The sequence below is a fragment of the Dermacentor variabilis genome, chromosome 2, assembly GCF_050947875.1.
Source record: "Dermacentor variabilis isolate Ectoservices chromosome 2, ASM5094787v1, whole genome shotgun sequence".
NCBI classification, from domain to species: domain Eukaryota; kingdom Metazoa; phylum Arthropoda; class Arachnida; order Ixodida; family Ixodidae; genus Dermacentor; species Dermacentor variabilis.
In genome coordinates this window covers 73,725,967-73,748,159 of record NC_134569.1, presented here as the reverse complement: position 1 = coordinate 73,748,159, position 22,193 = coordinate 73,725,967, and the positions used below count along the sequence as shown (strand labels likewise).

Sequence of the window (22,193 nt, the reverse complement as noted above, 5' to 3'; positions counted from 1 at the left end):
TATATCCGCAAAGCACAGAAAAAAGAGAAAGCTGCAAAGAATTCACTAAGTCACATTATCTTCTACAGCCACTACATCTTCACTCTTATGTGTACTTTCGACATGTTCAGATTTTCAAATGACCGAGCGGGAAAATATATAGGGTGTCCCAGCTAACGTAGCTAAGCTTGTCAATGAAAAAAAAATATCTTAAAGAACACACACACAGTGCAAGATACGATTTTTAAGACCTACGGGGCCTCTGACGACCGGAGCGCCATAATTCTTAAAATGATGTCTTGCGCTGTGTTTTCTTCAACCATTCATTTTCTCTGAACAGCGCGGCAAGCGTTAGCTAGGACACATGGTGTATAACCGCTAGTGTAGCATGTAGTAAACAATGATGGCAACCAAGTTCCCATCGTTCCTTCTCAATCTTTATTGAAAAAAAAGCAGGCTGCTACAAAACTGTGTAATGCGCCAACTATTTTTAATTCAAACTCGGCGGGTTTTCAACAGACTCTTCAAGTCAAACACTTCATTTATTTCACGATATTTTCGGTCAAGCTGTGCCGCTTGTCATTGTGACCGCATTCACGAAAGTGCTCATACGCTTGAACTGTTCGTATACGAACAGGCACAAGGTCATCGTGATGTTGGACAAGGCGGTCGGCCAATGAAAAGCCGCTCGTATGAGCGAAGATATATGTGGATTTGGCATCTGATCACCCTGCGATGTTCACTGTGATGAGGTCAATTGATCATTCAGGTGCAGTCAAAATTATAAACTGCACTTACGCATGAATATTTGGGACAGCACGTTATCTAGATTACATAAGGCATGCTGTAGCGCGAAGCCTTATGGTACGCGCATGGGAAACACATCAGTTAATGATTTGTTTCTGGTACGCACTTATATACCCAAGGGAGGGCGCCCTGCAAAACTGGGACGCATTTCTTTCTCTCTCTCTTTCTTTTTTCCCCGCCTGCCCTATACTTGGGTGATTCGCGTAATGAGACACCGATTTGCGTCGCCTGTCTCATCCGCGGCGTTTCTGTGGTGTTGTCCTCTGGTGCTTTACTCTTCGTTCACCGCCTCTCTTTCCCACCGACAAGGCCCACGAAGACAGCCCGGGTTGTAAGAAGACCCACCTATAAAAGGCTGCGATACTCGCAGTGATGACGTTGTTTGCACAGCACCCACCCCGCATAGAAAGACGGATAACAGAAAACTTCCCTCAGCACTGACCGCGCGAATTAATGCGAATCGGCGTAACACGCTCTAGGGCGCCCGAGGCCGGTGCTGCATCCATTGAATGGGATCGTTCACGTTTTCGGAACGAGAACGGGCGTCCAGCCAGACGCGGCGGGGAATTCTCTCTGCTGCTGCTGCTGCTGCTGCTATATTAAAGCTGATGCTACTATTATACGGCGAGGCCCCGCGCAGGTTCGGCCAAGAGCGCATCCCTATACACGCCGCGTTCTTCTTCGAAGACGCGTTCGCCGAAGAGAGATCACACCGAGAGAACTCCTTTCATCTGGGGCGGTTCTAGTGACGGATCGCCCCTGGGGGCGACGTTTAGGCTGCGCCTTCGGGCAGCCGCGCACGCACATCCACGTACGTACAGACACCGAACTCACCCTGCGGGCCGACGGCGACTCTAATTGCGTTTCGCCCCTAATAAATGCTCCGCGGCGTCCCACATTCGGTGGCTGCGAGCACCCTCCCTCCCCCTCCCAATAACTCACCGCGCTGGGTGCCCGCCTGGCCCCTTAGACCGGCGCGGCTCGCTCCCACGGCGCGCGAAGTGAAGGAACGCGAAGCGGCGCACGCGTGCTTGCCCTGTGCGGTATTATATGTGTATACATATGCTCGGGGCGTGTGCTATGCGGCTGGCGCTTGCGTACGGTCGGTTACGGGCCTGCTCAGCTGCCTAATTTTCTCTCTTTCTCTCGTTCGTGGCGCCTCGGGGAAAATTCAGGGTGTATAACAGGGCTACAGACTATTCACGCTGGCCGCGATGCAGCCTCGGGCGATTGACGCCCCGTTTTCGTCCGTGTTACGGTTACCCGTCTCGGTGGCGTAAATGGAAACTGAATCTTTCGATTACTAACGCGGAATATCTCGCGCTCACATCTGTAAGCCTGTGCGCAATTGTAATTGGAAGCAAACCTGCCCGCTGGTAGTCCGCTTGGGATTAGGAGCACATGCACAAGGACACGGACCAACATTTCATTCGGAGTACGCCGTAAGTCGACGTAGTGGTTTGAAAGGACGAACATCATGATGCAGCTAAAGCGCCATCTAGTAATAGATGATAGTTCCTGCAGGAGTATCGCTGCTGCACCTCCTCTTTCGATCTAGCAAGACCAAATGGCCGCAGTGCTATTCTGCAAGATTCTAATTACAAATATTCCATTTGCATTGAGATATAGCTTCATAATTACTGCGCTCATGTGCAGCAGGCACGACCATAGGCAGTCTTGTTTTATGCAGAGAGCTTGTTACTACGTCGTGTGCTCTGGGAGTAGGCTGAGATTCACTCCCATGCATGGTCAATCTGTGATTCCAAGGCAGCTCTACAGAGTATACTCTCAGCACTGCGCTATGGATCACATGAGCAGCTCGTCGCAGAGATCAGAGAAGTCCACCATCGCATAGTTGACGAAGGACACGATATAACATATCAGTGGTTGTCTAATCACTGTGGCATATATGGCAATGATCTAGCAGATGCAGCTGCCCGATCTGCCCATGACGGCGTCAACTGCGTTGCCGATCCTCTTTCGAGAGCCGACGCAGCGAAAAAACTTTCCGCACTTGCGCGTGACCTAACATTAGCTCAATTGAATTCATTTGAATTCACAAGTGCACGCATTCATAACCTGGACCCTAATTTACAGCTCCGTATTCCGCCCGACCTTCCACGACGTAACAGCACCCTTCTAGTGCGGCTAAAGCTTGGAGTAGCATATTCAAATGCGTACTCCTTTCTTATCGGAATAGCCAATAGCCCACTTTGGGAATTCTGCGGGTGCAACGAAACAATGGCGCACCTTCTTTTTGAGTTCTCTCGTTTCAACCCGCAAAGGGCAGCCTTCTCAGGCACCCTAGACCAAGTGGACAAGCGGCCAATAACGAAAAACAGCATCCTTGGAATCTGGCCTGCACGAACATCAGCGCGACCTGCTATGAAGGCGCTGCTGCGTTACTTAAAAGACACGGGACTTTGTGACAAATTGCTACTGTACACTGTGTGACGAATGATTGGACGGTGACACTGCGTAACACTAGGATCGCCTTCGCAGACTGCGTGACAGTGCCCACAGAAACAGTTCTGTATCGTGTGTAAATGTGTGTGCATCTATGGCTTTTCTTTCATTCTTTTTCTCTCACCTATCACATCCCTTTGCTCGTCTCCCAGTACAGGGTAGCCAACTGGAGATGATGTCTGGTTAACTTCCCTGTCTTTTCTGTGCTCTCTCTCTCTCTCTATCTATCTATCTATCTATCTATCTATCTATCTATCTATCTATCTATCTATCTATCTATCTATCTATCTATCTATCTATCGATCTATCTATCTATCTATCTATCTATCTATCTATCTATCTATCTATCTATCTATCTATCTATCTATCTGAGATCCACTCTCGAGCTTGTCGCTGGGCGATCGGGTTTCATAATTTTTTTTTGTTTCTTTTTTGTTTTCCAACGAGCTTGCCATATGTCGGGCGAGTCTCAGTAGCCGTCAGTATGCAAAGCAATAGCGTATTTTATCTTATCGCATGGCCTATTGTCGTTTTCTCTGCACAGAGGACAATGAGACTATAGCAGCGGCCTGTCAATAAGGCACCGCTCACTCGGAATCAAACTGTCTCGGCACAGCGATGCCCGGGAAATGGCGCAAGTACCCTATTCCGCAAACCGTTCCCGCACACTAGACATCTGTGCTGGGGGGTTTCTCGCGAATACTTCCATTCGTAACCACAAGAACTAGTTACTCAAACAGAAAGAGGCCCTATGATGACCGCCGCTAAAACAATGTAAGCCACGTGAGCGAACTAACGAAATCGTTAAACAGTGTAGTACGCCTCTATTTCTTGCTTTGTTTACCAAACAAAAAGCTTCGGCAGCACGAGCTTGTTACGGTTTGAAACGTCCGCCAGATGCTCAATGAGTTCGATAACACCATTCACTTGGAGAGCTGCGTAAACAAGCGTGGCCCAGAGCGTGGAGGAGCTAGGATCGGCGTGCGCCTTCCTCCAATATAGGCGCGCATGCGCGCACCCTGCAGACGTTAATATGCGCATTGCCCCGAAAAGTACGACGCTTTTCACTGCTTGTCGCAACTCTATTAGCAGTGAACTTACCGCCAGTTGCCGCATACTTGCACCCTTGGTGTGGCTGGGTATTATGTTATGACCAGCACCTTTATCCGTCTCTATCTTCCGCTGGCTATCAGCTGCTAGAAATTTTTACCTGCGGTCGCTGGGTTTGTAAGCAATGCTGTTACTTGCGACGTGCCTCAAAACCGCAGATCTTGCGTAGCTAAAAAGTGTTTGTCAAAGCCGACTTCGCCACAATACGGTTGACTTTGCGGAAAAGCCAGCTTTGCAGAGCTTTGTGGGAAAGCACGTTTCTCTCGCTCTCTCTTTCTGTGTGCTTGTGTGTGTACGTGCGCGCGCGTGTGTGTGTTGTCATTGTTGTTACACTGCATCAGACTTTGCGACCTTCCTGCATTACACGAGCACAAAGGCAGCGCAATCCCAGGTACATGTTACGCGGCTTAAGCTTCGCCATTGGAGAGGGCTTCATGAGCCTGGTTCTCAAACCTCGCCTTTGACGACGTGCTCATTCTCTTGCACACCCGTGTTTTCTGAAAACATAATCTCTCTCTCTCTCTCTCTCTCTCTTACAAATTTTTGTTGTCCCCTCCCGCTTCTCGTGTGTCGGGTAGCCAACTGGACGCTTTATCGGTTCCCCCCCACCTCCCTTCCTTCTCCTATTCTTGTGCGCTGTCTCTCTCTCGGCGTCGCTCTCAAAACTATCTTTAATCTGGTCACTTCTGCAACTCTAAGTTAAACTTTTAATAAATTCTGCTTCACGAGTTGTGCGCTTGGCAAGTAGGTGTGCCTCTGAAAGAGACCTCGATCAGTATACTTTCTCAGTAAGGTCATCGCGTTCGCTGAAACAATGCTTATCGTAGTGCGGGATTATGCCATCCAGAAGACACGAAGGGCGCACGTGCGGTAAACATCTCGATACTTTGACAGGCCTGCAAATCCATCAGAGCTGCGCCATTCAGCAATTTGCTCATGTAAAGAAACGCTCAAGAAATGAATGCGCTGTTCACATAGTAATTATGTAAATGTGCTATACGATGTCCGCGAGAGGTGATGTAGACGCTCGCGAACGCTTTTCAAGCGTGGCGTATGCGTATAGATCTGAGCCGGTATTCACAAAATGATTAGCAGTAATGGCGTGTACCCTCTAAAGGGGATCGGAAAGGCATCGCAACAAAAATCGCGACCCTGACTCCTTGTAGTTCGTAACCTACCTGCCGCTCCTTATCATTGACTTCGTCGAAATTCTTTCATCGCAAGGTTGGTTTGTATATTATAGCTTAGCTGGCAAAGCGTGGTGTCGGTCAATCTTAGCTCTCGCGGTGCATTACTCTTTTTTGCTGTAGTATCGACAGACACACAATATTATGCGCAGTAAGGTTGGGGCGTTTTTTTTTTTTTTTTTAGCAGCGTCGGTTGGAGAGTAAACATAGGCAGGTGCGCGCTTAGCACTCTTCTATCGAGAAGAAAACCAAACTCATTGCGGAGCTGGCGCTTTCTGGTGGTGGAGTGGAGAGACGTGGCCTCTTCTTCTCTTTACTCTCCTGCCCTTCGCATTTGGATCTTGGTCAAACCTTCATAGTGGGCGGACGCCATTAGAAAAGACGGACTAACCAACCAACCTACTGCTTGCTTCGCTTCAATTAATTCATCCCCGTGCTCATTCACAGGTAAGCTGTTCAAACATGGCTTCAGCCAGTCATAGCAGCTAGCGGCGCGACCGTGCTCTCCAGGCACAGTTTTATTCTCTGCTGCACCATAAGCGGAGTTTGAATAAACTTAGGGGGTTGCGTATTCCTTTTCGCTTTTCCTTCTTTTTCTTCTTTATCTTCTCCTTTTTTTTTTACAAACTTATCGCAAAACGTTTTGTGCTTCTTGCGGCTGTCCCCGGCGGACATAATAGTTAACTAGGAGAGTGAGCCTATAACAGGTATCGCTGTAAAATGTCCTTATGCTAGAACTGTTCGTAAGCGCGCAGGCATCGTGATGGCGGACATATCATTAGATAAGGTGGCCGACCAATGGCACACATCACTTACGAACGAAGAGCTTCGGGAATTTGGCCCCCAATGGGCAACAGAGAACGTGACAAATGTGTAAGTGCTTGACAATCATTTGATGTGTCCACTGATTAACTTACGAGTTTCGTTAATTAAATTTGGCCCCTTGGGAGGGAATTCACGCTCTATCCTTTGCCTTCCGAGTCGCTTGAAAAACTCGATCTTTTCTCCTTTTTCACTTACAGGTGTTGGTTTGCTCATTTGTGTATTTCCTTTTTATGGTAGTTACTGGTTCTGTTAACTGTCATTCTCGTGACGTTCTCCTTGGTAGCTGCTTAGGGAGGCCACGAACGAGCCCTCCTTGCCAAATTAGACTAAATACATTTTCTTATAAACATGAGAAGCACCTTATGTTATCAGCCTCACTGTTTACCCCGAGGTAAGGCACGCTATGATTTCTTATTATGCAAGCAACCACATCCAACATTTTATTTGTTCTCCCTCATGCTACGGTGCGTTTGCGTGCTACAAACCTATTTTATAGTGTAGCAATTAACACTACCGCCTCTCACTCACTATATGGCGTCTTAGGAAGTACGTCGCCTATGATGTCGATGGCTAGAAGCAAAGAAGTAACGAGAAAAAACGAACGCACCTAAAGGAAAGGATACGGCGTTGAATCGCTATCCTGAATATGTTACGCGGACAAATCTCCGGCGCATACCAAATTATTAGTTGTCTTGCTGGACCCCGGTGGAGCAGTGACTGCCGGTCCATGGTGATGCTTCATAATGTTTAGTATGTTTACTTATTTTATTTATTTATTTATAATACCCTCAAGGTACGGTTGTACATCGCAGAGGGGAGGGGCAAAGTAAATACAGAGGCAAATCACAAAATAAGGAAGGAAGGCAAACAACATGGCAAAAAAACATCGTATACAAAATAATAAGAATGGTAAATAGAAACTTGTAAGCGTGGCAAAAATACATGGCGTAACAAAAAAAGAAACAAAAGAACATACGATATAAAAATACAAGCCATAACTTAAAATTATGGCATAAAAGCAGTTATTATACAGAACAAGCAAATGCAACATTAATTTATAACATGCAGCTTTGAAGTGTGCTTTTAAAGTTATTGGTGTCAGTTATGCTTGTAAGTAATGCAGGTAAGTTATTCCAATCTTTGCTCGTTTGGGGAAGAAATGAATATGAAAAGCCGACGGTGTTGCAGTGCGGAATGTTTACCTTTTGGCGGTGGTCAATGCGAGATGAAATGTATGGTGGTGGTTGAACAAAGATAGAACGTAAATATGTGTTGTGGTAGTAGATTTTATGGAAAATACATATGCGAGATAGTTTTCTACGGGTTGACAACAGCGGGAAGTGAAGGAGAGCTTTCATGTTAGTGACACTCGCAGTTCTTTGGTAGTTGGTGAGAATGAAACGGGCTGATCGATTCTGTATTACCTCTAGAGACTGTATGAGGGTGTCATGACCAGGGTCCCATACTGATGATGCGTACTCTAGTTTTGGACGAATGTAAGTTGTACACAATAAGATTTTTAGCGATGATGGTGCTTGAGAAAATTTCCGACGAAAGTATCTCAGTGTGCGAGTGGCCTTAGATGTTATGTGATCAATATGAGTTTTCCAGGATAGATTGCTGGTAATGTGAACCCCCAAGTATCGATATGACGTTACACATTCTAGCGGGATGCTATTTAGCGTATAGGTGGGGCAGATCACGTTAGTACGAGAAATCCTCATAGTCTTACACTTTCTAATGTTTAATTACATGCGCCACGTGCGACACCACTCATTTATGTTATTGAGATCCTCCTGAATTAGTAGAATATCTGAAGAATTAGTTATTTTACGATACAAGACGCAGTCATCCGCAAATAGACAAATGTTCGAGGAAACGTGAGTGGGCAAGTCATTATTATAAATTAGGAATAATACAGGACCGAGCACAGACCCTAGCGGGACGCCGGAGTCAACTGGGGCTAAAGGTGAGTTAGCGTCATTAGTGGTTACAAATTGAACACGTGATGTCAGAAACGCGCGAATCCAATTAATTACGCAGTCAGACCGGGATACATAGCGCAAAAATTACACAGGGACAAGCAGAACACAGGACGAGCGCTAACTTTCAACAATTGATTTATTGCAGCTGGTGAGTATATATATACCCACTGGGACGCCACTACAATAGAACACACTGAAGGGAAGGGGGAAAAGACAGTCATGTGACTATTATGCCCAAAAATTCAAGCTCTTTCCTTGATAAAAATATAGACGGCGTGCTAACGCATTCGTCACCTGCTCTGGCTATCTCAGCTGCTTCCACAATTTCCCTCGTAATCTTATTCTTGTGGCGATAGACAACAACAGTTCGTTCTAATAGCGGGAAGCATGGAGCCTTCGCGTCCCATTTTCTACAATGGGCAGCCAGATGCCCATCTATTGCGATGCTCTCCACTTTGTTACTATGCTCCGCCAAACGCACGTTTAAACATCTGCCCGTCTGGCCCACGTAGTACTTCCCACACGAGAGTGGGATATTATACACAACATTGCGAGTGCATGCAACAAAACGATCTTTGTGCGCGGTAGTGCAACCAGGCTTTGGTTTCCTCATGGGACAGCTCATCACACTCAACCTCAAGAGTTTTTTAGGTGCTGTAAACACAACGTTTACACCAGAACGTTGCCCGACCTTTTTTAGGTTGTGGGAAACCTTATGAAGGTAGGGAATTGCCGCCACTTTTCGTTTTTCCCTTTCTTGTTTCCTTCCTCTTACGTGGTCCGCTCTCTGCTCATCGCTCATGCGTGAAGTTAGTTTCTTTTGACGATGGAGGCCTTCAGCAACCGAGATAATGATATGTCTCGGATAGTCCGCTGCTTCCAGACGAGCCACCTGCTTCCTAAGGCCTTCATCTAGCAAGTGAGCACATGACTTAGATAGAGCGCATGACAGGAAAGAACGTACGATGCTTCTTTTTATGAGTTTAGAGTGTGCAGAACTGTACCTTAAGGGCGGCTTATTAGCGCTGGGCTCATATACCCAACACACGTGTTCGTCTTTGAAATGCAAACGCAAGTCTAAAAACCTGATATTGCCCTGCGCTGGAAATTCAGTAGTGAACGTAAGTTCACTACTGAATCCCTACTTGATCCGGCTGCCAGTTCTTATGTAGATTGCCGTTTTGATTGTTCAAACCCTGCTGTTAGCTGTATTCTTGCCTCATTCAATCAGTATTATAGGCCACTTACGTTCACTACTGAATTTCCAGCGCAGGGCAATATCAGGTTTTTAGACTTGCGTTTGCATTTCAAAGACGAACACGTGTGTTGGGTATATGAGCCCAGAGCTAATAAGCCGCCCTTAAGGTACAGTTCTGCACACTCTAAACTCATAAAAAGAAGCATCGTACGTTCTTTCCTGTCATGCGCTCTATCTAAGTCATGTGCTCACTTGCTAGATGAAGGCCTTAGGAAGCAGGTGGCTCGTCTGGAAGCAGCGGACTATCCGAGACATATCATTATCTCGGTTGCTGAAGGCCTCCATCGTCAAAAGAAACTAACTTCACGCATGAGCGATGAGCAGAGAGCGGACCACGTAAGAGGAAGGAAACAAGAAAAGGAAAAACGAAAAGTGGCGGCAATTCCCTACCTTCATAAGGTTTCCCACAACCTAAAAAAGGTCGGGCAACGTTCTGGTGTAAACGTTGTGTTTACAGCACCTAAAAAACTCTTGAGGTTGAGTGTGATGAGCTGTCCCATGAGGAAACCAAAGCCTGGTTGCACTACCGCGCACAAAGATCGTTTTGTTGCATGCACTCGCAATGTTGTGTATAATATCCCACTCTCGTGTGGGAAGTACTACGTGGGCCAGACGGGCAGATGTTTAAACGTGCGTTTGGCGGAGCATAGTAACAAAGTGGAGAGCATCGCAATAGATGGGCATCTGGCTGCCCATTGTAGAAAATGGGACGCGAAGGCTCCATGCTTCCCGCTATTAGAACGAACTGTTGTTGTCTATCGCCACAAGAATAAGATTACGAGGGAAATTGTGGAAGCAGCTGAGATAGCCAGAGCAGGTGACGAATGCGTTAGCACGCCGTCTATATTTTTATCAAGGAAAGAGCTTGAATTTTTGGGCATAATAGTCATATGACTGTCTTTTCCCCCTTCCCTTCAGTGTGTTCTATTGCAGTGGCGTCCCAGTGGGTATATATATACTCACCAGCTGCAATAAATCAATTGTTGAAAGTTAGCGCTCGTCCTGTGTTCTGCTTGTCCCTGTGTAATTTTTGCGCTATGTATCCCGGTCTGAATGCATCCCACCAACACGCCCAAACTTCTTCCCTGCTAATTACGCAGGGGTTTATGTTTAGAACGCCAAATTTATGAAGAAGCAATGCATGGTTCACTTTGTCAAACGCTTTAGAGAAGTCTAGGAATGTACAGTGTGTTAAAAAACCAGAATCTAAATTGGCATGTAGGCTATTAGTGAAGAGGATAAGCTGAGTGTCACAGGAGAAGTTTTTACGGAATCCATGCTGCACAACTGTGAAGAAGTTGTGAACTGTGAAGAAGAAGATGGCCTCCTCCGCTATATCCTTGCTCTCCTGCAGCGACTGTCCACAACCAATGAGAAAAGCTTGGAAGCGGCACGTAACAAGAGCCTGCGTGTTTGTCTCGGTCTTCCGAAGGGGTCCCCTTGTACACAGACAGTGGGTGAGGCTCACTGTTTAAGTCTTATCCTGCTACGAATTCAGGAAACGACCCGCATACATATAAGGCACGTGGTCCATAAAAAGAATTATTTCTTGGGTAATATAGAAACGCACAACGAGTCGGGATTCGGGCAAGCTGTTGGCGAAATTCTACTCACTATCCCCAAGCAGGCACCACGGATCGTACCACTACAGTTCCCTCTGTGGATGCTGTCTCCTTCGCACATTCGAAAGTAAATTCCTGGAATAAAGTCCAAGAAGAACATGCCTCAAGCAGCTGTTTTACAAACAGCACTGGCCTACATGAGCGTGAAGTGCTCCACTGCGAATCACGTATTTACTGACTGCTCCTCTACGCAACATAGCTCTTCCTGTAGTATTTTCGTTCCTTCCACAGACCAGATTCTCGTGGCGTTTAGATTGAGTAATGTCATCAACATTGTCTGAGCTGTACGCGATGAAACAGGAGCTGAAATACGTACTGCGGCAGTTTCAACAAAAATGGACAATCTTCACAGAGTCGAAAGCAAAAGCCTTTGCACGAAAATCACTAAATCAAGAAATTACATTTTGATCCAGGAAATAGAATGCCTACACCACTTGTCATCTCACATTGGACATGTGATAGTATTTCAGTAGCTTCCAGGACATTGCGGTATATTAGGTAATGAAAAGGTGGATGAGGCAGCTTGCAAAGGACATAATCACATAAAATTTATAAAAGTGTTTTTCACTAAAAGTGAAGCTTCAGCTTTGGCGAGGCGATATGTACTCAATGAACGGCGTAGAAGATTATCTTCACCTTCGGGCAATTACAAGTTTTACAGCGAAGCTGTGTATGGCTAGGGTTCTGTGCATCTTGGTTCTTGAACACAAACTATCATCATCAAATGCTCATACCCCCGTAAGCATTCATGCTCCTGAAAGCGAGCAATAAATGCAATGGCTTACAGCCCCGTAAGGCAGAGGCTACAAGCACCCAGCAAAGTGAAGCGAACAGTGCTTAAATTATTTCTAATCACGCATACAACATACAGAACAGCATGTCGAAAACTGTCATCATCAATGGCTCATACCCCCGTGAGCAATGGCTCATACCCCCGTAAGCAAGCAAAAAATGCAATGACTCATAGTCCCGTAAGGTTCATGGCTACTCACTTTGCGTGAATAAGGTGCGATGACAGTGCCACTGTTGTCGTTGTCGGTGATTTCAATGTGGATGTGTCGGTACCAAAAAAGAAGCGAATAACGCGTTCCGTGTTGCAGACATATCCCTTGCGATGCCACACCGATACGGGCCAACTGACCACCCAGCGGCGTACGTGCGTCGATTTGACATTATCAAAGAATGTGATTGCAGTTGCGACTGAAATAATGACCACCGATCAAGACAATAAATGGGTGTGCGTACCTTTCGTCACTATGACCACCCATCAAGACAATAAGTGAGTTTGCACCTTCGTTCAAAGTTATGTGTCACGCCCGTGTCGGGTGCTAAACAGCATTGCTGGTCAGCCATTTTCACAGAGTGGAAGGGCTCACGGTTTTTTGTTTGTTCAGCATCGACCCAGAACTCCAATTAAGGCTACCACAATGTCTACCACGGCATCTGGAGACCCTCTATAACCGGCTTCAACTGAACGTTGCCTACACGAACAATCTTCTTTTTTGTAATTGCGAAACCAACAAATCCGTGTTGTGACAACTGTGGCATGGTGTAATCTCTGGAGCACATCTTGCTCGAGAGCCCAGCTTACAGAGACTGGTGACATCTATATAAAATCAACATGGAAAAGCTCGACCGTGGTCCCTCTACAGTGACACGGATGCTGGGTTCTGGCCTTGTCCATCAAAACAGCGCAAAGTCCTGGACTTGTTTTTTTATGTGTTGAGTCACTTGGTTTGCTCTCTAAACTACGACTCGCGCACGTCGTCTTATTAAGACTGAGTTTATTTTCTTTTGAATTTATCGTCTACATTCGTCGTATCGGACACTTACCTTATGCTTATAAAATCACACAACCTGCATTTTTTTTTGCATTTTTTCTTCTGCCCACCTTCTTCTAGGTACTTTGTTCTCCTTCGTTCCATTCACTGCAGAGTAGCAAGTAGGTGAAAATACGCTGGATAAACACTCTGTATATTCAATAAAGAGCGTTCTCTTTCTCTCTCTCTCTCTGCTATGCCGGTCGAAATACGCCATCAGGCCTTTCTGGTGGAGGATAGAGGGACTATCTATGAGGAAAAAACAAGCATTTCCGTGGGAACACGCCAAAGGCTCATAAACAATGTGCGCACGCAAAAAGGACCACCCTGAACCACGCGAAAGGTAATCGGTGAAAATACGGTACCTAAATATGAATTTCTCTCAAATACTAAAAAAAAATGATAATAAGTCATCCTGACGCATGCACGCAACGCACACGCAAGGAAAAAAAAATTCCACAACTCTGCAGATGAGTAATTTTCCAAAAACCACGAAAACAGCACGTGTCTGCAAGCCTGGCAGTGTTTGCAAATCCGCTTTTCAAGACCTCCAGCAGAAATGTTCCATCCATCTGCGACGTCGCTGACTGCTAGTTAAGATGCGCCCATGGCCTGCGCGTGATGCCGTTGTTGCGTACGAGGAAGCCAAGAATAGTTGAGTAGCAATGCTCGAAACTGCACGGCTTTATCAGCCTGACCGTGACGCTGCCGTCCTTGGGGGAAAAGGACGCTGCTAGCGGGGCGTGGTCCGCCTGTGACTGCGTTGCCACGACCCGAGTGCGTTCGCCGACACCCGTAAGGTGATTTGCAAGGCACATTAAGCGCACGCTATACGCGCGTGCATCCGTGTACTCCGTGACCCCCTTTTTTTTACCCCTCTTGTTTTTGTGACTTCTTGAAGGCTCGCGTAGGCCGATGCATGCCGTTTTCGTACCACCCTCGGCTCCTCAATATATAGAGGCGCAGTTCTACCTTTTCGTTTTTGTTCCGTTTCAACTGTGTTCTGCGTGATGTATCTGGAGATTCTGCTTTTGTACAAACTTAAAAATAGTATTGTTATGCAAATGTCTTGCGGCTATGTACATTTTATGTTCTCTTAGCCGAACAATTAATGCCGGGGTGAAGTGCTTGAGACGAACACTGTCCCCGAAGGGAGTTTGGCGGCAACGATACATGACCCCTCCGAACACTGCACGTACATGTGTAGCTGCCCAGCAAAGGCGATGGGAAATGACCAGGAGCCATAAAATATTTAGGTCGTGCTGATCGCGTTCTTTTTGCGTATATTATTGAAGAGATGGGTTCCCAATCTGCAGGATGAGTCGATCGACGCGGACACTTCGTGCGTCAGAATTTATGAGTCACATTCACGGCAGTCGAGCAAAGCGCAAAATCCAATCAAGCTATATTCTGTAAACACCGTACGCGAGGTGATAGGGGAAGTCACGAGTGCCGACAGAAAAAAAAAAGTGTGGGATGCCACGAAACAATGCGTCCATTATCGCCACTGCGCATCAGCGGGTTCACAGCGAAAGTGCTAAACACGGACGGGACGGAAAAGTGGAGAGTACATAACCGGACAGGCGCTCGGGCGGAGAAATTGCCGCAGAATTTGCAGAATTTAGCTAACGGCATTCCTCCTCCGCATTCCATTTCCTCGAAACGTGGTCATACAGCTTTTCAGGCCGGTCCTATATAGTGACGCCATCTCCGAGATGACGGTTCGGTTAGTACACCTGTGTTTATGTGAGTTATTAGGGCTGTAATATGTCGAATAATTTTAATACTGGGAAAGAAAAGCGTTACTTCTCACCTAAAACCGAACTTAGTATGGCACAGGCGGATTCAATCTGGGGCAATCATTGCACGCTGGAGCTGAAATTCTGCGATATGTTGCTGTGTAAGATATTTAGACAAGGGAGCAGCGGCTTCTGCGCCTTTTACTTAAAATTATTAACGCGATAGCGTTAAGGAGCTCGTGTCGCAGAAAAGCCGGTGTCGTCGGCGTCCGCGGCGTTGGCCGTGAGCGATAAATCACGGCAGGCACTTCATAAATAAACAGCAACTTCCAAGATGGGCTGGGTGGGAATCGAACCAGGGTCTCCGGAGTGGGAGACGGAGACGTTACCACTGAGCCACGAGTTCGATGCTTCAAAGCGGTACAAAAGCGCCTCTAGTGAACGCGGTGTTGCCTTAGAAACGAGCTGTTTCTCAGGCTCAGGCGTGCGTCGCTTGCTCAGGCGCACATTTCGTTGTCGCGCCGAACGCTGCGTTGCTCGACGCTCACCGCGTCCGATGCGGGGCGCGTAGTCGCTGCGCCGTAGCCCAATGTCTTACACCCCTTGGCGGGTCTACGGGAACGCTGTCGCGTTCCACTCTTGAAGGCGAAGCTTAAGCGTCCTCCAATTTTTTCTTTCTCTTCTTCGGAACAAGTGAGCAGTTAAACAAAGATGCAGGTGTTAATCTACTGATATTGCTAAAGAAAGAAAGATATAAAGAAACTAAGGAAGAAAGAAAGGTTTCGCCTTTTACTTTTGACTCTTTTTGTTTTCTGTCTTTGACATCACGTGTCCTTCTTGGCGGAACGAATTTCGCGGTACGTAACAAGGAAGTCCCAACTTTTTTTTCCGTAACAAACAGAGCCAATAGTTACAGTGCAAGGTTGAGGAAGCACTTCGGTAACATCCATGTGTACATAACGCGAAATATAACGGTACGGGTTGGTACATACTCGAATATCCTCGAGCTGACACAGTCGACCTCCCTCAGTGACACGCGCTCGTCCGACCTGACCTACCACACGCCAGAGGGAACGCATTTTTCCAACAAGTGCCAAGCCCAGAGTCTCGGAGGGTGTGACCGTCGTAGCTACGCTTCTTCGTCTACTGTTTACACGCCGCAGTGCCCGTGATGTGCATACAGATGTGCATACAGCGGGTTCACGAGCCTCGTCGTGCAGCGAGAAAGAAGCCTAGCGAAGAAGCCGGGCCACGCCCCCCTTCCAGTTGTCATCAGGGTGAGTGAGATGCGGGGGCGTCTTTGATGCTCGGTGGCTCCTCCGAACGCTTAAGAGTGCAGGCAACACGTGATGTAGCACGTGGCTTTTTTTTTTTTCCTCTCCTCGCTGAATGATGCAGCGGGTAGCGCGTGGTGCCGTGTCACCGTGGGACACGGTGGCACAGCGTTGTCCCGTCGCCGCCGCAACCTTCGCCCTCTGAGGTGTGCGCGGCCTACTTGCTCGTTTGTAGTTGCGCTCTTTCTTTCTACCTGCTTATGATGTTTGATAAAACAAAAACGACGCTACGTGGCTGCGCCCAAGTTACCTGGGCTAAATAATAACAGCGATTTTGTTGTTCTTCTTTAGCCAAGGATAGTGGGAACATGGCACAGATCGATGCTTGACTGAAGTGCAGCAAGGGGAGGGGTGCTATAATTTCTAACACAATCTAATATTCTGCTAAGTTTTCAATTGTGACCCCTCGTAGCATTAGTAATGGCCCTTTGACGAAAGCACGCGTAGCATTTCATATATTCCAAGCGGGCAGCCAGTATACAACTCGTGAACCTGTTTCACTGACACACTTATGTATCGTGACTTGCTGTCTAATGTACCGCTGCTGTTTAAGCAATGAGAACGCGCGACAAGCTTCTCGCGTCAGTACGTTCGCCATCCTGGGTCCTTACGATGCAATTTCGAAAGGTCACCGACCTTGCTCGCGTTTATGGAAGGCTTATATCTCATATGCTGCTTACCAGAGTCTTGACATGCTGCCTCGTGATAAATTATGCGAAGATGTCTGTGATCCTCATCGCCCGCATTTTCTTCCATCGCGTACTGCAGTACAGTAGAAAAGTCTGTGATGTTACGTCAGGAGTGAATGGCTGCGCTAGCATACAGCCCCCGTTACAGCTATCTAGAACGCGGTGTTGGTGCGTTCCTGTGTGTCTTCCTGTGCTTGTTTGCGGTTGGAGACAGCTTCGCTTCTGAGCATGAAGTGCGAATTGAGCAAGCTACCGGTTATCTAATGTGCTTCTCCCCCCGTAAAGATGGCGGCCGTAGCGCTCGACGACAGGACGCGAGAGGGAATAAAGGAGCACCTTCATTTGTCGCCCTGACGACTATATACTTTAATCAAGGAGGCTTTCAGGCGCCTTGACGGCTCTGTACACGCTGTGGCGTTCCGCTTGTGAAAACGAGGTCGTGGGATCGAATCCCGGCAATGGCGTGCGTATTTCGATAGCTGTGGCAAAAAAAAAAAAGTCGTGCACTTTGATTTACGTTCACATTTAGGAATCTCGAGTGGCCAAAATCAACCTGTGGCCCTCCACAACGGCGTCCATCATAGTCAACAGCGAAGCTTTGAGTCCGTCAAACACAACCACTATTGAAAGTTCGGTGACAGTTGAATTTTGGGCACGGATGTATTATTGTCGCAAATCTTCGCTAATGCACGAAGAGCGATTCGTGCACTAGTACAATACTTGATGTGCACCGGCTTAAGAGGCCGTTTATAGTGTCCCTCTGTATCCTCTCACACGCACTCAGTGCTTACTCTCTCCCTTTCTCACCCTTTCTATTCCTATTTCCCCCACACCCAGTGTAGGGTAGCAAACTGGGTGCTCGTCTGGTTGACCTCCCTGCCTTTTCTGTCCCCCTCCTCTCTCTCTCGCTCGCTTGCTTGTATCCTGCCGCCGTTTTATATGCAATAATTCTATGCGGCACAAATAATTTTAGTCTTTTAGTACGTTGCACTGATCAGTTGAGATCATTCGCCATGTCGAATGAGAATGCGCTGCCCTAGTAGTGATTTTCTGGCTGGAACTCAAGAAAGAAGAAAATAAACAAACTGTGTCGTTCGCGAAAATGCTGCAAAGGCACTGAGAGCTACAGGACTCAAAGCGCGGCCTGCCGTGCCGAACGGAAGAACAGGAAAGCCCCGCGCACCGACGGAAAAGAAGTCATCGGCCGCCTGCAGTGAGCGGACGCGCAAGAGCGGGCGCGTTGGGGAGGTAACCTTAAATGCACATGCCGCAGGGACGCCTGCTAGCACGGTCACAAAGACAAAAAAAGAAGGAAATAAACGCGGGTGACACAGAAAAGGAAATACGATCGGAGTAGTAACGCGGCCCAAGCTGGTTGGTCCCCGTGCGGCGTACATAAGACGCCTCGGTGCGCGGTCTCCCCTGTTCGAACCGAAAGAAGAAGACTACAGCAGAAAAAAAGAAAAAAAAGAGTTTTCGAGCAGCCGTGCGTGTCCTCTATATGGGTACTACGCATTGCGTATTACCCTGCTCTATTGCCTTTAGGAGGTATGTCTGCGTGTTCCCTTTCCTTCTTTCTTTCTTCAGTGCACGCGTTCCGTTTTCACAATAAGAAGTGTTCGGCGGCCCTTGCTGGCGCTGCTTATGTACCACTTCACCTGAAGCTAGCTGGCCGACCAGGCGGCGGCGTGCCAGGCGTGCGGCTGGCGCCGCCGATACGTTCGATGGAAAATGGTGTTTTCGGTCAGTTTGGAACGGTGTTTGGAACGGGGCTCGCCTTTTCGTTCCGCGCCTATGTACTGCGTAGTGGCGTCCGTCCTGGAAACGCGGTCGCGTCGCTGTCTGTGCCGAAATGTTTCTTTTTTTTTTGTGTATGTCTTTCTTTTCTTTTGTCATCGCTTATAGAGCCTTGAGATTGAGCACGGCGGACAGGCGTACAGGCACACGCAGGCGTACAAATCCGCTAGCGCGGTTCGTACGCTTTCCGACATTTCTCATCCGTTTTTGTACATGTCTGACTAGAAAACTTGATGCGCTTACTTTTCAGAAGCATGTGTTTTGTTTTGTTTGTTCCTTCACTAATTCGTTTCTTTCCTTGATATACGTATATATATTATGCTATCTTTTACTGACCCGATGTGTCTATGGTGACGCGAAAAGCAAGCATGGTATTTGCATGTGAAGAAGTGCGTAAAACGCACTTTGCAAATAGAGAAAGTTCAAGGAGGATTTTGCCGAATGACGTTACTATTTTCTATTCACGGGTGCCGTTATCTCAGTTTCTCAGTTTTCTGCGCAGTGGCATCAAATTAACATGGTCATTAAACACCTAACATACCAGTACAATAATTTTCACACGTGTAGGGATGGGCTGTAGTACCGTATAAATATTTTATTGTTATACAGACAGCAAAACAACGGCATTGGCAGCCCAAGATGGTGGCGCTCAAACGCTCTCGTAAAATAGTGTGCACCTCGCGTTGTATACTAATCAGTGATCACCCACAAATTTCATGGCAACGATGAGTGGTAACAGCAAAGCGAATAGCGAATCGATCTATTTTTAGCGCCTTCACGCGTTTATGCCTCCCCTCCCCCCTTTTTTATGATGCAATTTTCTTATCATTACTATCATTATTGGCTTATGACGATCGCGATGAAAATGGAACGCTTGCATTTCCGCTTGCATCTTCGATGCGTTTTCCGTTCATTCACTCGACCTTAATAGCATATAAGTTCGACCCTTCAAATATCCCCCATAGGCTCCTTCACGTTGAAGTATAAGGCAGAGAGGAGGGCCAGTAATAAGCGCAAAACACTGACGCGATAAATCCTGGTGCCGCCTCGACATTAGGCAATTCAGAGGGCTCGGACGTGCAGGCCGAACCACGCTCGCGAAACAGCGATGGCACAGCCAGTAATGCACGCGGGGAGGAGCATTGAGACGTTAATCCACGCATACATATCACGGCGCCCGCACACTGACTCCCGACCGGCACGCGCGGCGTCTGGCACGCCGTGCATACACGACCGTCAGCGTACAATGCGATTGCCGTGTTCGCTGGCGGGCACTTATAAGACGGGCCGTCGCCAGTCGGCAAGCTCGTAAGTGCCAGATATCGTTGGCTGCCGAGCAGGAGAAGAAAAAAAAAAATACGAACTCCCTGTGCGGGCCCGCCAGGCTGCGTATTGCAAAATGCATGAGCATCCGATACAGACTCTCCGCGCGTGTCATTATACGCGGTCACACACGGAGTTAGTTTGGGAGACATTCGAGCCCCTTCTCTGGGGGCCTGGCCTCGTGTGCATGCAGGTCAGAGCATCTACGGTTCCTGTTGCAGCCACTTGCCAGTTTGTTCGTGCCATGCGTTCGTAACTAATGCGACAGCGGTTAACCACGAGGTTTGATTGTACGCATAAGCGACGGTATAGAGCACACACTTGCTTCTTTCGCGTGCGTTACTGTCTTTTGATGTCGCCGTTAATCACTCGAAAATAAGGGCGCCCTGCTGCGCTGGTATCGCGTTTGTATTTTCCCGTTTCGTAGCGAATGTGCATTTGACGATAGTCCGCTTATTTTCATAGTGGAGAACGCGTTTCAACACGCGAAGGCCTTCTAGGGACGTGGATCAGTGTATTTTACGCCATCTGTAAGGTAGAATGTACCTGTGATCTTGCTCGTTAAGTTTATGCACCTGGAGGGGCCTGGTCACTGAACTTCACTGCTTAATACTTCACGGCTGAGCTAGCCCACACAGCCGCTGGGAGCAAACAGGGCTATAGCTACTGTTACATTTTTTCTTTATCTCATGGAGAACTTGACGAGAAATACTGTATACATGCAGTCTGCTAAAAACTCAGTATCCAATACATGATGAGAAGCACTGCAAATAGGGAAATTTTTGCTGTTTCTCAATAGCAACAATTAAGACATAAATGATTCGAGTGAAAAAATGAAATATAAAGAGGCCGTCTGAAAAGACAGAAGGTGAGAGAGGTGGATTTTTTATTATTGGTATGCAAAATATATAAAAAAAGAATATTTAGCTCCATATGAACAGGGCAAACTCGCATTAAAACACTTGTTCTGTGCCTAGACACCATAACATCGGCAACTGCGAGTATTGTCCTTGCAGTACCGTTACTTAATAACGGACGTTATATAGAGAAATGGCCAATGCAACATCACTTTATGACCCTCGACGCACCGGCAAATTGAAACTTTAATCTAGTCCGCATCATTTCGTGAACATACTAAGAAACATAAAATCAGGCCTTGCATGAGCTTAACGGAGACGTCGCCGACTCGCGAGAGCATGTGTAATTTCTTCGTTCTCTCATTTCGTCATTAGGACGCGAGACGCGGCCGAAACGCGTATCTGGATACGTGACGCCGCGAAGTAAGTGCGCACTCAATGCGCGAGCTTGTCGTTCCTCCGAGTTCAACGCTACCCGCCCTCGAGCATATAAATCCCCGTTGAAACCGCGGATGCGGCGGCGGAGCCGGGGAGCATTCTTTCCGCTCGCGCGTAGTTTGCGCGCGTTCCGTTCTGGCGCTGCGATCGCGCGCAGTTTCGCGCGGCGGCGGTTTCGCGCCACGACCAGCCCCCGCGGCGTAGAAAGAAGCGCAGCGGCGCGAGTACGTGCGCGTCAGCCGGCCCTGGATATATGCTCTTCCCTGCGGTCGCACGCAGTGCGCCGGTCGTCTGCTTCTGCTAGCACCTGCTGAATACGCGTTCGCCATGCCTGCCTCTCCGGTGAGCTTGCGACGGCGTCATGTTTCTACTGCTTCGTCGTTTTTTGTTTGTTTGTGTGTGTTCCTTTTTTTCGTAGCTACTAGTCCCTTATTTCCAGCCCATTGTACACCATTATGTAATAGTAACAATTAACGGACGATCTCTACTAGTTGGCAGGTTTCCGTGCACTAGTTTTCGGTTGTTTGAACTAGTACCTCCAGCGATCGAATTGTTGAGCCTGCTATACACGTGCCGCGCCAGATAGATATCGGTTGTCATTTCCGCTATGCTGCACGATACTTGTGACATGATTACCGCTGCATACGCGGAAATTTACTTGAAAGAATCGATTATCCGGAGCATGCAACAATGAGCTTCACTTAGAGTGCGCAAGAGCTTATTTACGCACATCGACATCCACTGCTGAGAGACAGCGACGCCATGGACGGCGCTCCGAAACTACCAGCAGGTTTCGTTACTGAAACAAGTTCCCAAAGGAAGCAGAAAATCGTACGACAGCCACGTGTAAATGGAATTCTGCTCACAGCTTTCTCAGAGCCGAGTTTCGTTTGTCGATTTCACTGCTTGCAGCGTTTCGGAAACTACGAGGTTTCGTTTTTGATGGTCACCTCTGAA

General features: G+C 47.5%; 3 protein-coding genes across 5 annotated transcripts in view; 2 read left to right on the top strand and 1 right to left on the bottom strand.

Annotated features, from left to right (window-relative positions):
• Svil (Supervillin) overlaps positions 1-22,193 on the top strand; it is a 360,495-nt gene that overhangs the window by 83,892 nt on the left and 254,410 nt on the right. The window lies entirely within an intron of this gene.
• LOC142572088 (uncharacterized) overlaps positions 1-22,193 on the bottom strand; it is a 159,306-nt gene that overhangs the window by 129,849 nt on the left and 7,264 nt on the right. The gene's annotated exons all lie outside the window — the stretch shown is intronic.
• LOC142572087 (uncharacterized) overlaps positions 21,358-22,193 on the top strand; it is a 40,106-nt gene continuing 39,270 nt past the window's right edge. The window contains exon 1 of the mRNA XM_075680931.1: positions 21,358-21,578. The gene's annotated coding sequence lies outside the window, so the exon portion shown is untranslated. The remainder of the gene's footprint in view (positions 21,579-22,193) is intronic.